The sequence below is a fragment of the Pavona decussata genome, unplaced genomic scaffold, assembly GCF_977016875.1.
Source record: "Pavona decussata unplaced genomic scaffold, jaPavDecu1.1 SCAFFOLD_141, whole genome shotgun sequence".
In the NCBI taxonomy this organism is placed as follows: Eukaryota; Metazoa; Cnidaria; class Anthozoa; order Scleractinia; family Agariciidae; genus Pavona; species Pavona decussata.
Window position 1 is genome coordinate 1250554 of NW_028145554.1, and position 14748 is coordinate 1265301.

Below are 14748 nucleotides of genomic sequence, written 5' to 3' on the forward strand. Positions count from 1 at the left end.
CCCATTCAATTTGGCTCCTGCCATCACATCAACATTTATCAAAAGGTCAAAAATTTAATACACAACTGGATCTATCCCTTGATGGGAAAAGTGCACAGTCAGAAACTTTCACACAAGAATGGATAATTTACAAGTTTATGAATTGCCTCAACAAGAACTTCCATTGACAAAGTGATTCATGAGCCATACTGTGTTTTCATCACATCTGTCATGATCTGTGATGATAAATAAAAAGCTTATGTAAACTGTACATCAACTATTTTTGCTACAGCTATTAAAACACAAGATTTAAACCCACCAGTAAAGGTTACACCCTTTGTGCCCAGGCAGTGGCAAATCTTAAAACACTCCTGAGTTAGGGTTCATAATTTATGCAGATGGGGGCCTATGATGATTTCTAATTTTTTTCCTAAGTTCACATTTTGGATAATGCTATTGTTTGATGAGGTCAGGTTCCGAGATGCCGAATTGTCCAGAATGTGCGAGTCTGATTACCGCATCAGGATTCATCGAGCACACGAAAGCAGTGGCTGGGGGAAAGCTGGCTGGAAAGGACTAATCCTGCAGTTCAGTGGCCGAGATGCCATTACTGATGGCAGTTCTAGATCTATAAAATGGAATATTTTCAGATTTCATAACAAATCAGACAAAGAAATTTAGAAAACGACTGTGACTAGCTCACTATGAAATATTGTAATATTATTCCATTGCTGACATTTTCGTTCGTTTAACAACGTTAAGTGAGCAAAAAGTTTCACTTCAAGAGGAAAAATCCAAAGTTTCTTCGCGGATCGATCAAAATGATTTCTGTTTATGATGTGCCGCCTCTAAAAGAGTCCTTTTTCGCCGCTATTCACCTTGCTCTTTTTCCCGCTGTTGGAAGGCAAAATTAAACCAGATTAGAAAATAAAATGCCAAGGGATCGAAATAATGAACAGGAACCGAAAAAAATGAGCTCAAAGGACTACTCTGAACTTAGCAGTATTAACTGCGTGTCAACACTGCAAGAAATCAATTTATTGCAAAACAGCCGCAAACCAGCAAAGTTTTGTCTACAAAATCACATGAATATTCATGTACTTGCCTCTTCTGAGAATAACCAGTCCTTTTATTCCATTGCTGATTTTTCGTTCGTTTTACAGCGTTAAGTGAGCGAAACGTTTCACTTCAAGAGGAAAAATCCAACGTCTCGTAATGCGCCGGATCGGAGTATAATGCTTCACTTCAGGATCGGCGACGCTAAAAGCCGGAACGGTGGAAGGGCGGAATGGTGGAAAATCACTCCAAATCCTAAAACATGGAACGTCGGAAATCACCCCAAATAAACTATAACCTTGAACCTAACCCTCAACCGTTCCGTGTTCTAGGATTTGGGGTGATTTTCTGCCTTTCCACCGTTCCACTCTCTAAGGTCTTCCCTTCAAGACTCACGGCGCCTGCTGTTTATGATCAATGCCCCATTCATGTAAATTCCCGCCGCGAGTCGTCTTACTCTTTCTCCCGCTGTTGGAAGGTAAAATTTGGAGGAGATTAGAAAATAAAATTCCAAGGGAAATAATGAACATGGACCGAAAAAAAATGAGCTCAGAAGACTGCTCTGAGTTTAGCAATATTAAGCTTAAGTTTAAATTAAACAGCGTGTCAACACTGCGAGAAAACAAGATCTTGCACGATAGCAATCCAGCTAAGTTTTGTCAACAAAATCACACGATATGATATGCTCACCTCTCAGAATAACCAGTCCTTTTATTCCATTTCCAATCTTTTTTAGTTCCTTTTACAACGTTAAGTGAGCGAAACGCTTCACTTCAAGAGGAAAAATCCAACGTTTCGTCGCGCCGGATCGGAGATCAAAGATGATTTCACTTCAAGATTCTGATGATGTGCCGGCCAATTTGTTTCTCTCGCCGCTAGTCGTATTGCTCTTTCTCCCTCTGTTGGTCACAAAAATTGACTTTGTATTCTGTCAAATTCTATTCTAAAACGCAGTTGGTGATGCAACTTCCCGCGTAAAAAAGCGGGCTGCAGCACAGGGTTTGAGTGTCTCATTTCAAGGTGGCATACAAGGAGTAGCGAACGTACGGTCGGTCGGTCGGTCGGACGGAAGTGACGTCATAACCAAACCAAAATTTCTCGCACTGATGGGTTTACCAAAATCTCTTAGCTATGGGGCTCCGCTCGCGCGCGCCTTGCGGCGCGCGCGGGAGCTCTGCTAAGAAGCATCAATTAAAATACTTCAGGACAAAACCAACTAAAATTAGTAACAGACTTGAATACAAGAGACACTACAATCTTTCAATTCTAGGACAGCTCTCTTTCTGAGATGGGTGTCACTTGAGTGTAGTAACTGTTAAACACAGGGAGAAAATTCTTCATCTCGAAACAACATTTAAAACTAGTAAGAAGGATAGCTTACAGAGAAAGAGGCAAACAGATGGGATGTACTCTAATAAGTGAGTAGGTGTCATGCATGTAAAGCACATGTCAAAAGACAACAGCAATAAAAAGAAACAAATTAAAGCCAGGTGAACCTTGCAGTGGCAAAGTCACAGATGTATCCTTCCTCTATCCTTCCTCTGTGGTGAATCCGGAAAAGTCACAAATGTATCCTTCCTCCGTGTCAACAGGCCATCAGGGGTTGTGATTTGAGGAGGTTATGAGTTCAGTTATGTTGCTTTTAATTCTCAACAGAAAAATGGGACGTTATCATTTCCATGTGACTCAGAAAGGGTGTAAATCGCAAGTGAGCTGTTCATTGAAAACGATCATTTAATTGGAAGTTAATGGATTGTCCAGACAAATTCAGTATTAAATAAGACTTAAGTCCCTTAGTCCTAATTCTTATTCCCTTTAACAAAACCCATTACAAGCCATATTCATTCTTAAAAGCAAACAATGCACTAATTGGGTGAACCGGTGGAAGCAAGAAGAACATTTAATCAGTGCAAAAAAAATCCAAGAACAAATCTTTAAATAGCCTTTTAGCTTCTGTTTGCATAGCCTCTAATTGGTGAGTTGGTAGAGCTTCTGTAAGGTTAACACTTATATATTTTATTTATATTTAATTAAATCATTTCCAAATTACATTACTTTGCACAGGACAATGCAATGAATCTGCGGTCAGCTTAAAACATAATATGAGATTCCTTGGAATAAACTGCCTAATACATCACAGATAGTTACTTGTGTTATTATCAACGAGGGAAACTTCAATTTTTCTCAGCATTTTATTATTTGTGTGCGACTTTCTACAGTACTTCCGAATATTATAAATCGAAATGTTGTGCCTGTTTGGCCGTAAGCATGTTTGGGCAACGGAATAAAGCCGAGTCTGAGGCACTTATCTTCGAAATTGAGAGCTACATCACTCCTGACTTGTGCTAGTTCAAAGAGTATGGTTTACTCTTCGTTCAGTTCTTCCGATCCTCTGAGATCCCAATGATCACCTTGGCTTTTATGGAAAGCAAGTTAGCTTATTTAGTCGGAAGAATTGAAACACTTACCAAAAATATTTCAACATCCAGTTTCCGAAAATATTTCAGGCGTCTCCTTTGATGAACTTTTATCCAAATCGCTAATTCTTTGCGCTAAACAGAAAGTACTTTTCGTCTATCGACAAAATGTTTACATTATTTGTTCCTTTATATAGCACGATTTCAAGCGTCTCACCGGAAGTAAAGATCAATTCGCAGAAGCGTCATCTTATGGCGCATCAGGTTCTCGACAGCCAATGAAAAAAAAGATATTTTTGGATGTACCCAGAGCGACTCGTTCAACAATTAAAAAAAAAAAAACGTTAGGGCTCTGGGGACGAGAATGACTGGGTGTGCGCTGCCGGATGTCGTGAAATTTGCGATATCCGGTAACGACTGTTACCAGGGCCTACGATCCAACCGCTGAGCAAAAGATCTTAAGCTCTGGGAACGAGGATGTAAGGACGGTGCCTACTATTGTTACTGCGCATACGTTCTGCGCATCTCGAGATACTTGGGTTTCCTATAGGTGATGCCTACTTACACAAGGCAGTTTAAGTTTTGCGCGGTTTAAAACTATTCGGGGAAAGCAGAACTTAGCAAGTAGTTTTGGTATCCAAACAGAAGAAAATGTGGGCTAACCATGCATTTTTTAGAGATAACGAAGCTTCAATTTGGATAAAACCGCCATACATTGCTTTGTACTTTACTGTTTTTTAGAACAATTTTGCTTAATTATTTCTAAAAATGTGTAGTAACCCCCATTTTTCTTGTTGGATTTCAATTGGCCTTGCTAACATCTGCTCTTCCTGTATAGTCATAAACCGTGCAAAAAAACTTCGGTATTAGTAGGCACCGTCCTTAAACGGCCACGGTGCGGAATAACAATGAGCTTAAATTCCAATAAATTATGGCATTTTCAAAGCAAAAGGGTCTGATATATTTGGATTACTTCCCTTTTCAGGCGCTTTGAGATGCTTTCATTTTGCTCAAGGTTTTTTGTTTAAATTATATAATTATTATAAGCTTATGTCGAAATTTTCACCTTCGCGCCTCTCCAGAAAATAACTTCTCAAACCTTTTTGGTAGGTTGTCAACGTTGCTGTCTCACACTCTTCGCCGAAAGTTTCTTTTCTGGTGTCTCTGATCTCTTGAAAAATTGCTTCGAGAGCTCTGCTGCGTTGTCATTCATGGTTCTGGTCCGTCAACTTGATCTTCTTGTCGTAGCTAGCACAAGCGCCGAACGGCAGACTCGGTCATTTTTACAGTATTCTTCGCCGCTCGGTATATTTCAAATTTTTAAATCTCCACGGCATCTAAGCTAGGATAACAATGCTCTCCTTTCATTTTTCGGTACTAGTATGGTTTCTCTTTTTATTCTTGCTTCTGGTTGTGAGGTTTATTTATCACTGTTTTCATGTTGTTGTTTATCTCGCGGCGATATCAAATTTTCAATAAAATTTGCTGGTAAGATGTTCAAATCTACTAGCTCATCTATTTCATCAATGGTAGGTACTTTATGGACTGTAAGTTTTTGCAATATTTTTTTTTGACGTAAAAATTAAAGCCAAAAATTCAAATAACCCGCTGCGACAAAAATTTTCACGTACGAATATTACCATGGCTACAGTTTCACTGAAGTAAGAATTTCTCTTTCAATCAGCGCACGATTTGTACTTTATCCGTTTACTCTCTCCAACAAAATTTTTGTATCGCTATAAAAAACTTAATTTAATTTGAGACGAAATTTCGGCTTTATAATGATGGCGTTGGGGGAAAATTTATTTCGAATTGGACTCCGCCCAATAGGGAATATATTTTCTTACAACTAGCCGTCATTATAAAGCCGTAATGTCGTCTCAAAATCGAATTTAGGTTATAAAGTTAAGATCTACTTGTTAATGATATCAATGTTCATTACAACTTCACGCCGATTTAAGTGTGTCATTCAGAAATGGGAAAAACCGCTGGATTTTGTAGCTTGAAGGCTCGTTTTTAGTCCTTTGGGCATTCACTTCGGGAGCCACCGAAAACGTGTTGAATAAGTTCGGTTTCATTCGTTTGGAAAAAGGTGAGATCTTTTGGATGAGGACATAAAGCGAATTCAAAGGAATGGAACAATAGCGCAATTATGCGACCACGAGCGGCAGAGTTTATTATCGTATCCTTTTGTTCTTGATGTGTGAATAAACTGCATAGAATGACTTTGGACTTTACATGCATTTAGTTTTTTTCGCAAAACATTTCCAAGTTCGATATGTATTTATGAAAATAGAGCATTTTGAGAGCTTCAAAAAGAGATCTTGAACGAGGCTTTTTGGTCAATGTAGGCCGAAGCTCGATGTTTGTTTGTTGATCGGCAGTTCGAACTGCAAAGTTAATTTATGCAAAGCCGTCTTCTTCTGACGTATGTGTGAATTCCCGAAGGTATTATTTCAGAGAGTCCTGAATGAAATTTAAGTTCAACCCGAAAACGTTGCTTTTTTATTTGTATTTTTTTTTATGAGAAGGTCGATTTGACGGCTGTAAAATGTGGTCTGAATGAGTTTCTGTGGTCGACATTTCTCAACGACGCGCCGTCTGACAGTTCCGCAGCCGACTGCTCCTTCCCGTTTAGATTTTGAATTATTGAAGTTATTCCCTACAAAGTAAAAAAGTTGTTTAATGAATTTCACTTTCTTTTTTAAATAAATCAAATGAAGCCTGGATTTTTGATAATACGGCAAACGCTGAGCATCCTGAGTTCTTGATATTAACAGCCGTGTTTACGTTTGATATTCGAGATCGTTCCGATAAGCGCGTGCTTGATCATAAGCATAAAGTAAACTTAACAAGAAGACGCCGGAAGGCGTTTACGCGGGATGTGTTGGTTTAAGTAAGAATTATGTTGAATGGCATTGAGAGGTTGAGTAATGTATCAACAACAAATGTGTGCATGAGAGACGGAGATGTTCAGTACTATAACTGTAAAAGATATAAAAAGAAGAAGACATGGTCAGAATAAAGTGAGCGTGAAGACCTTTAATAATAGGTGCTGTTGCAGAGACAATATTACCGTGGTAAATGACCCTTTCCGGGAGAAATTGGCGTGGTGTGTGTGTCCGGACCGTTCACGAGATAAATTTACCATGGAAAATATCTGTTCTGGTTACAACTCTATGACTGTTTTAAAAAATCTCTACATAATTATTTACAACCTCTGCACATATACACAACTGTGAAAGGTGTATTTGAATGTGCCTTGTAAAAGAAAAAAAAACCAAAACAACTCTTTTGTTGTATCAATTCTCATGGTATTTACAGGTAGGGCTAGAGAAATCTGATATTGTATGTTGAGACGATATAGAAACATAGCTAATAATTACTTCAGAGAAAAAGAGGCTTTAGAGATGGCCTTCTGGGAGACTTCCTTTTCCACACCAAACGTCACAAACATCTAAAATTTCTTTTGGAAAGGCATAGCCCTTGAAGTTCAACAACAAATTCAGTTTAAAAATATGCTAAACTGACACAGCATGGTGGTGATTCTACTGACATGTGCGCTCTTACTTTTATGATATTTAAGTTGTTCAATAAATCAAATTATGCATGTCTTTATACCTCAGCATTTTTGTCAACTCCATATAGAAATTTATTTATTAAAATTATCAAGAACAAGATAATTTCAAGCATTATTCCATGTTATTGTCTGTTTAACAAACTTATTAGGGCCACTTCAATGGTAAGGATTTCCAGTTAAATAAAAACACAGGGGAGTTTGAGGGAGGCTGACACACGAGAATGCTGGAAACCTAGGAACCTGAGGTTTGGTTTTGGGTTATGTTCAACACAACATCAAACTATACACGTATAACCAAATGGCAACACCGGCACTTGCAACCAAAATTAGATGACTGTTAATTTCTTTGTTTTTAAATGAATCAGGCTTCTGAGATTGAGTTCTACCCATAAAAACCTTCCTGAATTGGGCTTTTGATGAGAAAATCAAAGTGTTGATGGTTTGAGGCTAGGTCTGTCTCTAAAGTGTTGAAAATTCACTACAGCATTGACTCTCTCTACCCAGGTGTATTGGAACTGGCAAAAAAAATGCTGGGTATAACTGCAATGGACTCATTGTTGAGAAATTTTCCGGTGAAATGTTGTTGTTAGAAGGTCACCTTTGAGGATTTATAAAAAAAAGCAACTACCTTAGTGTTCTTGGATTTATGGTTCAACAATATTAATTTCTCTAAATAGATTGCATTCAAATGATGAGATTACAAAAACATTTCCATTAAATGTTATTAGAGTTATATAATATTCATTTTCATATTTATAAGAAGTTATAAGGCATATAGTCCATGAGCCAAGTTCTGAAAAGTGGCTAGAAATTGATTTTCGTTGCACCCCCCACGGGACATAGTGACTTTGGTATCAAATTAAAGCTTACAGCCTGTATTTTTCGAATCTGCTTGTTGCCAATTATGTAACCTGTGCTTTAGCGAGGTATGTGATCATTTCCATGGGGGGGTGGGTTGGGGGATTTTGCTCCCTGTAAATTCCACACAGCATAAAATGATTTAAAATGCTGCTGAAACACAACCAATTTGATTCAGGTTTTCTGTGTATACGTTTTAAAAAATCCCCAACAGTTTGCAGTATGTGTCAAGCATTTTCATGTTTCCATGGAAATGGTTGCTATGGAGATTATTATAGAAAGGTAGGTTTTTACTTTTTTGGCCAATTCAGAATAAAAAAATTCGATTAATTAGCAGATATCTATAAATTTCCCTCAAAACATTTCCATTACTTTCAGAATAAACTATCTTGAATTAGGAACTTTCATTATTATCCTTTCTTCACGATTTTAAGGAGCAGGGTACTAATACTCAAGATGTATGGGGAAGTAAGGATAATTTTTTTTTTGCTGAAGCTGTAAAAATTTATATCCAATCAACCACGGATCAATATCTCACCAAATATGCAGCGGTTATGCACCACACTTAGAATATCAAATTAGACAGTTCAGAATTAGCTGTCTTGTTGTCATGGTAACGGTTGCTAGGGAAACTTAGGAATGTCCAAATATCTTATTAAGGTGCTTTTAAGGCAAGTTTTCTAAAGGAAACCTACTCAGAACATTAAACAGCCACTTCCGACTTGCTAAAGATCCAATAATTATGTCATTGAACAGTTTCAAATGTAATATTGTCTCGTTATAAAATGTACAATCTTGCTTAGCAACAAGGAACTTGTGAATGTCATCAGTACCTCTTTTGAATGTATCCCCTTATACATGCAGTGCTCGTGAACATTTGAATTATTGAGTTCTCAAGTCTGTTATGGCAAATTGTATCAACAACAACAAAAAATAAATGTCTAAGGACATTTTCCAACGAGTTATCTTATTTCAGTTTTGCAAAGTGTGACTATACTACCTTCCCATTTCGAGTATGTGCGTCAGGAGACTCTGTGCAAACTTGAGGATCAAAATTGCCAAAATGAAATTTCTGCAACTACCAGTTACCAGGGAACATTTGAATGCCTCAGTGCATATGTCCAAAATGAAATCATTTCCAGTACTTAAGTCATTACGATGTCACAACTTCAAGAACGGTTCGTAAATAACCTAAATGAGAGAGGCGTAGAGGCGAGAAACTACAGATCCTCAAAACTGAAAGTCCGACTTCAGAGACACTTTGGAAACAAGTTGTCGTTTAAGCAACCCATTACTCAAAACCAACCGGAATTGGTATACTACTCAGGTGTCCAAAAGGGAGACATTGTCGAAACCATAGCAACAAATCTGGTTTCTTAAGTGCCGAAAATGAAAGAATGAGTGACGCCCCTGGTGATTCACTAGAAGTGCAAGACACAGCGTCGTACCAAATTTACCATGCTTCAAAACTGCTGCGTAGTTTACTGCTAGAAATGAAACCATCAATGCCATGGCCACCATCACCGCAAGACTTAGACGATGGCAGCTCTATTGTGCCCGATCTCCTGCATAACATGTTTGCATGGATGATTTCTTCGAAGAAAGACTACAGCGAGAAAAGAATTTCAGACGTTTCTCCAGATGTTCATCGCCTAGTCCTCTCCCTGTCTCAAGATGTTATACATTGTGTCAGCCGAGGTCGGATCAAGACCCCTAAACATGTAGCACTTCCACTAACAGTCAAGAGTCTAACTGGCAGCGCTGAGACTGTGACTATACTCAACCGATTCGGACATGGCCTATCGTATACTCAGATAGAAGAACTTGAAACAGCTCTTGCTGAAAGGGAGTTAGAGAGACAAAGAGAGGGTGTGTTACTACCAAGCGTTTGCAGTTCAGGTGTACCAGGGGTGTTCTGTTGGGACAACAATGATCTACAAGAGGAAACATTATCAGGTCAGTATTATACATTACAAAGTTTAACGTTTGGAACCAGTAAACAGTGCTATATATAGAATGTTTTCTTTTCAGGAAGAGGAACAACTCATTGTACCAATGGAATAGTTATTCAAAGGAAACCACTTACCTGTGCGTTACCTCCAGCAAGGATAAACAACCAGCCCCGTAACAAACGTCGTTCTGTCACTGGCGTTTCTACTGATGTTCTTCCCTTCCATTCTGGGCGTCGACAGGGCCCCTGTCCACGGGACATTGACGTCAACATTCTAACGCAGACAACCCCGCAGGACAGCCAGTATGCACGAGCCATAGACTTCGCCTGGATGCTTTGTAGACAACCATTTCAAGACACCCTTTTGCCATTAGCCGAAGATATTCCACAAGTGGTACCTGCCTGGACTAGCTTCAACATAAAACTGCGCGAGAGTGATGCCCCACGTGAATGCTGTGTATACTCTGCTTCGAAGGTCTCTGCAAATGGCCGACCAGCTAATCCAGCATGACGTTATTGTCGTCCTTGATCAAGCAATTTATGCAAAAGCACTTGAAGTTATTTGGCAAAACCAGGAGCAGTTTAGGCGTTTGGTAGTGCGACTGGGCTCCTTCCACACAATCTGCGCCTTCCTAGCAGCTATTGGCAAACGGTTTGGGGACGCTGGTCTTGCTGATATACTCGTCGAAAGTGGTATTGTCGGCTCTGGTTCTGTAGCTGGTGTACTAGAAGGCAGACATTACAACTGAGCTGTGCGTACACATAAGGTAAGGAAATAGCTTTATTCCTAAGGGTGCGGAAAATATAAGGGATGTGAGAGAAGAGAGGACGAACAGAGGGATTTCCAAGGTTGCGGGAGCCGGGAGAAATAGGAACGATAATCGAAAAATTGTGTGATAGTTTGCAATGGAACAAGCACATAATGGTGGGAACCACAATGGACAGGAGGGAAACCAGGAGTACAAGGTGTGAGAAGGTCTGATCACCTTTGCACCCCTGCCCCAACGTTTCTGCCAATAAGAAATTTGTATGATTCAAGGAGTGAATAAAAAAATTTTGCTTTAATTTAGATCGTCTTTGAAGCAATGCATCGGTTGCAGTGGCAGGAGTTTCGCACGTGACTCCAGAAGCGTGACAAACCAATCAACTATGCGATGCTGGTAGGTTCCCTGAGGGAGATCCGCAGAGCATTTGATGCAGAGAAGTTCGATAAGCTACTGTCGAATCCACAGTTCCTGGAGCTCTTCCGTCTTTATGGCGAGTACTCAGAAGACAGCAATGGTCCAATGAAAGTGTTCTGGAACACGTATCTAGAAATGGTGGCAACGCTGATGAATTTCATTCGTGCTACCCGGGAAGACAACAGGAAACTCCACGTAGATTCTGTCAAAGAGATGTTGCCGTGGTTTTTTGCCTATGACCACACCAACTATGCCCAATACTTACCGGTCTACCTTGTTACCATGGTGTCCTTGCAAGATACTCACCCTGAGGCACATCAGCTACTGGAAGATGGCAATTTTGGTGTTCAGAGGTCCACATCCTATGGTTTCTCTCAGCTACCAGTTGACCAAACCATTGAGCAGACCCTCAATAGAAGTACAAAGACGAAGGGTGGTATAATAGGATTCAGTCTACGGAAAGGTGCAGTCCAAAGATAGATGTTGACAGCACACTCCCGTGCAGCGCTTGCAGACAAGTGTAGAATGATGGTGTCCATTGACGGAGATCAGGATAAAGTACATAAGGAAACTGGCTGCACCCGCATGCAAAGAGATGAGGCAGATGTTAGGAAAGTGATGGAAGTTGTGCGAAACTGGTGCGACCCATTCCGACCGTCTGATGAGCTCACCAGCCTTGGTTCGGGGTATGCTGCTGAAGAAAGCCTGAAGTGTGGTCTTTTGGGTGCAAAGGAGAAAGGGAGTAAAGCGCTGGTCTCTTTTGTTACAGATCGTCTTCAAACCAACATTGTTGGCTTCTATGAGACCCTTTCAAAGCTAAAATTAGGCACGTTTCGCGATGTACAGAAGAAGGCATCGGTGAGAGCTGGAGGTCGCAATTTAATTCTCAGAGCAGACAGGAAATTGTTTGCCCGCTTACTGGTTTTTGGTCAGAGTCGGCAAATGCATATTCGAGAGCTACTGAAACATGAACTTGGTCTCTTCCCATGGTCTCTGGCTTCGACAGATGGCTCGCTGGCTAAAACGAATAAGGCAGCTCTCTCTAAACTCCTAGAAGATGGAGTACAGTGCTTGACAAGCATACCGCCTAACACAACAGCTGTCATCATAGATGCAATGGCAATGTTGCAAATGATTACAAGGGTGCCTGATCGCTTTGCAGACCTGGCAGAGATGCTTCTAACAGAAATCTTGGTGCTTACAGGAACAGCAACAAGGGTGGACCTTGTCGCCGATCAGTATCCCGGTTTGTCAATAAAGAACACTGAAAGAAGTAAACGAGGTAGAGAGGGGCAAGTCCTTTTTGCCATAAGCAGTCGCGAGCAGCCCTGCCCTCGTCAGTGGAAGAAGTTTATGTCAAATGGGACTAAGAAAACCAGGCTAATGCACTTTCTCGTAAGTGAGTGGTCAACTAGGAAGTATGCAGAGAAGATTGGAGCTCTTACCCTCTACGTCACTCATGGAAACAACTGTACGAAGATTGAAGTTGCTGATGGAACGATTGTGCCCAGTGTAGCCTCGCAGCTCTACAGCAACCAAGAAGCCGACACACGGATGTTTTTGCATGCGCATCATGCCTCGTCCTGTGGGCACACATCAGTTGCCATCAGATCGTCAGATACTGATGTTGAAGTTCTAGCGTGTTACCACCAGGCAAACATCTCAGCATCCATAACATTGATCAGTGGAACACGATGCAGATCTCGCCTCATCAGTGTGCCAAGCTTATGTCAACAACTTGGTCCAGAAATATGCCAGCTGCTACCAGGTCTACATGCTCTAACCGGATGTGATACAGTTAGTACCTTCGTTGGGAAAGGAAAGAACAAAGCCTTGAAGATGGTGATGGAAAAACAAGACATGAGAAGCAAACTTGGGGGTATCGGCGAAACAGTGCCACCAGGAAATGAAGTGATTGCAACGTAGAGCATTTCGTGTGTGCATTGTACAATGGCAGTGGCGAAGAAGGGATAAATGAGATCAGATATAAGATGTTCTGCGAAAGTAAGAACATGCAGTCTCATCAACTTCCCCCAACAAAAGCAGCTCTTAAACACCATATAAAGCGTGCTAACTATCAAGCCTATCTGTGGAAGAATTCCTTACAAAGATCCATTGAAGATCAAAATCCAAATGGTCAAGGATGGCAACTAAAAGACGGACAACTGGAAGTGGTCTGGTCCCATTTGGCCCCTGCCCCTGAGGATGTAATGCAGCTTGTATGCTGCAGCTGCAACAGACCGTGTGATTCAAGACGCTGCTCCTGTGTAAAGAATGGCCTTCCTTGCACAGAGGCTTGTACCTGCAATGACGACTGTACAAACTGTTTCTTGGAACAGGTAGATGAAGACGGAGATGAAGATGAGGACAACGAGGAAGATGTGCATGAGTATTAAGATGAAAATTAAGAGAAAAATCAAGATGCTTTATGAAATTAAAACCTTGCAGCCCTCGAGCAAGTTAAGTTATATTCAAATAAAGATTACATAAGTCATTGCTCAACAAAACATGTTAACTAATTCGTTTGGCTTTTTTGAAAGTCGTATGGTTCAGCGCTAGTTTTCTTCAACACGCTGCTGTTCCTGTTATTGTAGCTTAGGGCAATTAAGGCAATTTAGTGTTTAACGAATTTAAGTTCACAAGCATTGTATGTATAATGGCATTCGCAAGTTCCTAGATGCTAAGGAAGGTTGTTTTATGACGAAAGCCAGATGTTACATGTAGAACTGTTCACTGAAATATGAGATCTTAAGCAAGTTGGAAGTGGTTGTTTAATGTTCTGAGTAGTTTTCCTTTAGATCCCACTTAAAGGAAATTCATAAGGTAATTCGACATTTCTAAGTTTCCCTAGCAACCGTTACCATGACAACACGACAGCTAATTCCGAAGTGTCCAATTTTATATTCTAAGTGTGGTGCATAACCGCTGCATATTTGGCGAGATATTGATCCGTGGTTGATGGATATAAATTTTCACAGCTTCAGCAAAAAAAAATTATCCTTACTTCCCCATACATCTTAAGTATTAGTACCCTGCTCCTTAAAATCATGAAGAAAGGATAATAATGAAAGTTCCTAATTCAAGATAGTTTATTCTGAACCTAATGGAAATGTTTTGAGGGAAATTTATAGATATCTGCTAATTAATCGGATTTTTTTATTCTGAATTGGCCAAAAAAGTAAAAACCTACCTTTCTATAATTATAATCTCCATAGCAACCATTTCCATGGAAACATGAAAATGCTTGACACATACTGCAAATTGTTGGGGATGGTTTAAAACGTATACACAGAAAACCTGAATCAAATTGGTTGTGTTTCAGCAGCATTTTGAATCATTTTATGCTGTGTGGAATTCACAGGGAGCAAAATACCCCAACCCACCCCCCCCATGGAAATGATCACATATCTCACTAAAGCACAGGTTACATAAATGGCAACAAGCAGATTCGAAAAATACAGGCCGCAAGCTTTAATTTGATACCAAAGTCACTATGTCCCGTGGGGATGCAACGAAAATTATTTTTTCAGGCCTTGGCTCATGGACTAATACACAAAAGATTTTGATGTGTTTGTGTTCTGTATCGAGTTTTGTAATCTCAAGTTTAAGAGCTAATCCATTCCGGGTGTCCCTGAGCGAAAAAGATTTGGTTCCCACTTTGCAAAGATGACTGCAGTCTGCTTAAAACTTCTAACATGATGAATAATAAAGTTTGAGGGTTATGCC

The 14748-nt window shown here is 40.0% G+C and overlaps 1 pseudogene; it reads left to right on the forward strand.

The window, feature by feature from the left end:
* Positions 1–10673: 10673 nt before the first annotated feature.
* Positions 10674–12948, forward strand: LOC146466761 (uncharacterized; annotated as a pseudogene).
* The last annotated feature ends 1800 nt before the right edge of the window (positions 12949–14748 follow it).